Source organism: Bison bison, unplaced genomic scaffold (genome assembly GCF_000754665.1).
Source record: "Bison bison bison isolate TAMUID 2011002044 unplaced genomic scaffold, Bison_UMD1.0 scf7180017864162, whole genome shotgun sequence".
NCBI lineage: Eukaryota > Metazoa > Chordata > Mammalia > Artiodactyla > Bovidae > Bison > Bison bison.
Genome location: NW_011494734.1, coordinates 1,887,858 through 1,894,814, shown reverse-complemented (window position 1 = coordinate 1,894,814; position 6,957 = coordinate 1,887,858).

Sequence of the window (6,957 nt, the reverse complement as noted above, 5' to 3'; positions counted from 1 at the left end):
CTTCTTCACTTTCTGCCATAAGAGTGGTGTCATCTGCATATCTGAGGTTATTGATATTTCTCCTGGCAATCTTGATTCCAGCTTGTGCTTCCTCCAGCCCAGCATTTCTCTTGATGTACTCTGCATATAAGTTAAACAAGCAGGATGACAATATACAGCCTTGACATACTCCTTTTCCTCTTTGGAACCAGTCTGTTCTTCCATGTCCAGTTCTAACTGTTGCTTCCTGACCTGCACACAGATTTCTCAAGAAGCAGGTCAGGTGGTCTGGTATTCCCAACTCTTTCAGAATTTTCCACAGTTTATTGTGATCCACACAGTCAAAGGCTTTGCCATAGTCAATAAAGCAGATAGATGTTTTTGTGGAACTCTCTTGCTTTTTTGATGATCCAAGGGATGTTGGCAATTTGATCCATGCTTCCTCTGCCTTTTCTAAATCCAGCTTGAACATCTGGAAGTTCACAGTTCACATATTGCCAAAGCCTGGCTTGGAGAATTTTAAGCATTACTTTGCTAGCATGTGAGATGAGTGTAATTGTGTGGTAGTTTGAGCATTCCTTAGCATTGCCTTTCTTTGGGATTGGAATGAAAACTGAACTTTTCCAGTCCTGTGGCCTCTGCTGAGTTTTCCAAATGTGCTGGCATATTGAGTGCAGCACTTTCACAGCATCATCTTTTAGGATTTGAAATAGCTCAACTGGAATTCCATCACCTCCACTAGCTTTGTTTGTAGTGATGCTTTCTAAGGCCAACTTGACTTCACATTCCAGGATGTCTGGCTCTAGGTCAGTGATCACACCATCGTGATTATCTGGGTCATGAAGATCTTTCTTATACATTTCTTCTGTGTATTCTTGCCACCTCTTCTTAATATCTTCTGCTTCTGTTAGGTCCATACCATTTCTGTCCTTTATTGAGCCCATCTTTGCATGAAATGTTCCCTTGGTATCTCTAATTTTCTTGAAGAGATCTCTAGTCTTTCCCATCCTATTGTTTTCCTCTTGCTGCTAAGTTGCTTCAGTCGTGTCTGACTCTGTGCGACCCCATAGACAGCAGCCCACCAGGCTTCCCCATCCCTGGGATTCTCCAGGCAAGAACACTGGAGTGGGTTGCCATTTCCTTCCCCAATGCTATCCCCAATTAAATGTTTATGCCTCACACCTGTTACTAAATCTTTCTGGAGCAGTGTTTCTCAAGCTTTAATGTGTGCAGGAATCCCTGAACATCATGTTAAAATGCAGGTTCTGATCCACTATGTCTAAGAGGCAACCTGAGAGTCTGTACTTTTAATAAACATCCAAGTGATGCCATTACTACTAATCTGTGGTCCCACTTCAGATGACAAGTCCTGTGGTTCATCTCCTTTGGTATAGAAAAGATTCACACCTGAAGAGCTTTTGGAAATTGTACATACTTTGTACTCAGAAATTAGTAGCCCACGGGCATGTACAAGAGCCTGGGAACATACTTTTCACATGACCTTCAGAGACTGATGCCCTGATATTCACTGACCATAATGGGAAAGCATTCTCAAAGGCTTGGAAACCAAATTGGCCATATTCTCTAACCTATTCAATAATTTGTACCAGATTTCCAGACATCATTTAGATATCTCTAAGTCTTCCTTTTGAACTTCTTCCCTCTTCTTTTGTTTATATAAGGTAAATAGAATTGAAGTGCCAGAAATGAAATTAGGATCATTCAAGTAGGTGAGTAAAATATGCAATTTTGTGAAGAAATATGCAAATAGTGAAGCTGAAACTGGTGAGCAAGTGGAAGTCCAGAGGTCATTCTACCAGGAAGAAGGGAAGTAATTTAGCATGTGGGCTCAAGGTTCACTGGCCACTCTTCAGATAAAGCCCTTTTATTGATAAAGTCCTCCTTCCTTTCTTCACTTTAATCTGGGCAAAACACTGTAGAAAACATTCAGGTTGAAGTTAGGCAAATGGGGATTCTCAGCTACACAAATATACACATGGCATTGTAACTTTAGGAAAATGCCCTGACTCCCTGAACCTTTTTTTCTTTATCTGCTATGTGGTGATGATAATAACCTATAATAACCTATTTTTCTAAGTTTTATGAAATTTGGAAATAATGCAGAGGAAGACCAGTGAGTAACCCCCTTCCAGTAGTAAATAAAGTAAAATAATACAGTTCACAGGAGAAAAACCACAAAAGGAGTTACATATGTGATGTAAGCCTTAGCTTACAATAAGAGAAATGCCGAGTAAAACTACAATGAGGTATGTTTTTTACCCATGATGATGACATAGATCATTTTCATGTACCATGCTGAGGAAATCATAAAGGACAGGCATTCTGCTATACTGATGGTAAAAGTATAAATGGCATATCCTTCTGGAAACCAATTTGGCCATAGTAATAAAATTAAAATCTTTATAGGCACCCCACTCCAGTACTCTTGCCTGGAAAATCCCATGGGCGGAGGAGCCTGGTAAGCTGCAGTCCATGGGGTCCCTAAGAGTCAGGCACGACTGAGCAACTTCACTTTCAGTTTTCACTTTCCTGCATTGGAGAAAGAAATGGCAACCCACTCCAGTGTTCTTGTCTGGAGAATCCCAGGGACGGGGGAGCCTGGTGGGCTGCTGTCTATGGGGTCACACAGAGTCGGACACGACTGAAGTGACTTAGCAGTAGCATACACTTTGAACCAGAAATTCCACTTCTATTTTGCTACATGTTTATACCTCAAGTGTTAGTATATATAGAAAAAGAAGCATTTATTGCAGTATTGTTTAAAATACCAAAATATCAGAAACATCATAAATGTCCATCCCCAATATGTTATTTGAAGCTATGCAAATTTTTCTCAACATATTTATCCCAGTAATTTAGCATCTCTTGGTGATTCTTATCTATAATAATTAATTAATACTGTGGTGTTTGCAAATTAGTAATTTATGTTTTTATCATTCCTTCTATCCTTATGAATTGGAATTCTGTTGTGAGAACTTTCTTACCCCCACTTTAATTGCTCACTTACTTGTTTATGTCAGTGTGAAATCAAGGATATTTATTTTATTCTGTGCATTATAATCTCTTACTATTGTCATTTACTTTGTTGCTCACATTATCCTAAATTTGATTATTGGGAGCTCCCTGGATTTGGTCCTTTTGATCTATCCCTATCATATTTGGAATATTTCCTCAATTTCTGGCATCATAAGATGTTCTAGGCTCATCTGTACTGTATCTGTCCAGACCTGGAATCTGCCATTTCTCCAAGAGTTTTTGTTGTTATATTTTTTAATGAGAGAATGGTCACTAAATATGCTCATTGGTGCTAGAGTATCATTGCATCTAGTCCCTTGTAGTAGGCAAAGTGAAGAATATAGATACACATATACATACATCTTTATTTCTATATCGATCCATAAATATTTATATTTGTGATATATATTTATATAGAGAGTTGTTATTGGTTGTGGGTTCATATTGGTACCTTATCTCATAACAGTTTATTCTAGTCTTCTCTCTATTCTCAGTTACAATCTTTCTACTATAGTGAGAAACAGCTTTCATTATTCACACTATTGGACTTTCTTAACCCTAGAATACTCAAAATAGCTTCAGAATTGCTAATTTATACCTCTGGGAAAAACAAAATTACAAGCAAGAGTATGTAACGTTTGTGTACTGTTCTTTTTCACTTTAGCCTTACAAATATAGCCAAAATAATTTTCCAGAGTTATTTAAGTCAGTTCCTTCCCCCTCCTTCAGTTTTTCCTTTTTAACTTTTCATTTTGTAAAAAAAAAATAATAATAACATCAGATTTAGAAAAGTTTCAAAAAGTATCCAAGAATTAAAATTCTTATATCTTTCTTAATCACAGCATACATGAAAAGATGCTCAACATCACTCATTATCAGAGAAATGCAAATCAAAACCACTATGAGGTACCATTTCACGCCAGTCAGAATGGCTGCGATCCAAAAGTCTACAAGCAATAAATGCTGGAGAGGGTGTGGAGAAAAGGGAACCCTCTTACACTGTTGGTGGGAATGCAAACTAGTACAGCCACTATGGAGAACAGTGTGAAGGTTCCTTAAAAAACTGGAAATAGAACTGCCTTATGATCCAGCAATCCCACTGCTGGGCATACACACTGAGGAAACCAGAATTGAAAGAGACACATGTACCCCAATGTTCATCGCAGCACTGTTTATAATAGCCAGGACATGGAAGCAACCTAGATGTCCATCAGCAGATGAATGGATAAGAAAGCTGTGGTACATATACACAATGGAGTATTACTCAGCCATTAAAAAGAATACATTTGAATCAGTTCTAATGAGGTGGATGAAACTGGAGCCTATTATACAGAGTGAAGTAAGCCAGAAAGAAAAACACCAATACAGTATACTAACGCATATATATGGAATTTAGAAAGATGGCAACAATAACCCTGTGCACAAGACAGCAAAAGAGACACTGATGTATAGAACAGTCTTATGGACTCTGTGGGAGAGGGAGAGTGTGGGATGATTTGGGAGAATGGCATTGAAATATGTATAATATCATATATGAAACGAGTTGCCAGTCCAGGTTCGATGCACAATTCTGGATGCTTGGGGCTGGTACACTGGGATGACCCAGAGGGATGGTATGGGGAGGGAGAAGGGAGGAGAGTTCAGGATGGGGAACACGTGTATACCTGTGGTGGATTCATTTTGATATATGGCAAACCAATATAATATTGTAAAGTTAAAAAATTAAATTAAATTAAAAATAATAATAATAAAATAAAATTTGAATACCAAAAAAAAATAATCACAGCATAGGGAAATATGTCATTCACTTGTAATAGAGTTAGGTTCTCTTGTTGCTATTATTCAGATTTTATTTGGGGTTCCATATTTTGCACCATATTTTAATAATATTTTCATTTTGATTTTATTTATGGATTTTCTTTTTGGCATGTAGAATATTACTGTGATCCTGAAATTGAGAACTTTACAGAAAGATATATTCAGAGTTGGGCTTCCCTGGTAGCTCATCTGGTAGAGAATCTGCCTGCAATACAGTAGACCCCAGTTTGATTCCTGGGTCAGGAAGATCCCCTGGAAGCGGGGTAGGCTACCCACTCCAGTATTCTTGGGCTCCCCTGGTGGCTCAGATGGTGAAGAATCCACCTGTAATGCAGGTGACCTGGGTTTGATCCCTGGGTTGGGAAGATCCCCTAGAGGAGGGTATGGCAACCCACTCCAATATTCTTGCCTGGAGAATCCCCATGGACAGAGTAGCCTGGTGGGCTACAGTCCATGGGGTTGCAAAGAGTCAGAGACGACTAAGCACAGCAGCATATTAAGAGTTATGTAACGTCCCTAACCTCTTACATTGTATTTTAGTTCCTGCATTTTATTTAGTTTGCATCTACTCTCTCTAGATAACTGATTCTGGTTTCAGGTTTATTCTTCCTCTATTTTTTCCTACATTAGCAAATACATGTATATTTTTTCATTTCTCCTCCTTTCTGATATCAAAGGTAGCATATTCACATAGGCTGTCTTTCGTACTTGCCTTTTTGTACTTAGCGATGTATCTGGGAACTCTCGCCATGCAGCTCACTGAGCTCTTCCTCCCAGCTGCACAGGACTCCACTGTGTGGATGGATGTGTCTTGTGTGTTCTACTCAGCTCCCATGTGTGGGCTTTCAGGGGATTTTCAGTGTTTTGTAATTAGAAATAATGCTGAGGTGAATAAACCTGTGCCAATGTGTGTTTCTGCTCTTGGAACTGTATCTTCAAGGTAAATTCCTTGAAGTAGGATTTCTGGGTCCAGTGCAAGTGTATGTGTAGTTTTGTTCAATCTTGCCAAGTTTCCTTCCGTTCAGTTGTACTAATTTGCCACCACCAGAGCTTGTTTCCCAACAGATTTTGTAGTCCTGCTCTTTATATTTTCATCAATTTGATAGCTGAGAAACAGGATACCATTTGTGAAATATACTATAGCATTTTAAGTTACATTTCTTTTATAATGAGAGTTTGGACAGTTTTTAGTATGTTTAAAGGAACATGTTTTGTGAATTGTTTGTTCATATCCTTTGCTTATTCTTCTGTCAAGTTTTTGGTCCTTTGCCCCTCAATGTCTAAGAGGTTTTTAAAAAATATTAGAACTACTAACCCTTTCTCTTTGACATATGTTACAAATTCTGCCTGTTGAATTTTCTGCTACAAGCATATAATACCTCAAAATTTTTAAAGAATACAGGAACATGTTTTGTAGCAACTGAAAAGAAGAAACTATGGCAAGCTGGAGGTTGGGAGTGATTTTGCCTCTCTTGGTCCTTATGATTTCAACTTGGCTTTCTCCTAGGATCCCTCCAATAGAGCAACAGAAGTGTGCTGCCTGAGAGACTGGGTCAGCAGCCTGGTCTGAGTAACCAAAGCTGAGTCCTGACCACCACTCCGTGTCTCTTGGTGCGTGTACTTGTGTGACGTCACCAGTTCCAGGAAATTAATGGGGAGTTACACGCACGGCTTATTTTCCTTCCTGGTGGCCTTTAAGTGCTCCAGCAAAAACTGGAGGACTTCTGCTCTCAGAGGCCTGTCAGAGCTTCTTTTCTAAATATAAATGCAGAGACACTAAAAATAAACAGTGCTAAAGGTGAGTGTCATGGTTCCTGAAATGTCAGCACACCAAGGGAATAAACTTAGCTCTCAAGGAGCCAGAAAGGAACACATGGCCACCTGCTTCTAACTGGGCTTTTGCAAATGAGAAACTGTCTCAGGGTTACTGAGTAGCTGGAATATCTTAACTTTTTTTGCTTAAGTTGTGCTGAGGGCAGGACAGCAGAGAAATGGTTCTTCCATCATCAGACATTTTTGTAGCAAGGTCCTTAAGTCCACGCAGTCCTCAGGTGTGGTGAGCCCACCTCAGCAAATCCAGGGCTGAAAGAATGCAGTGATGAATCTCAATCAGCCGAGGATTAG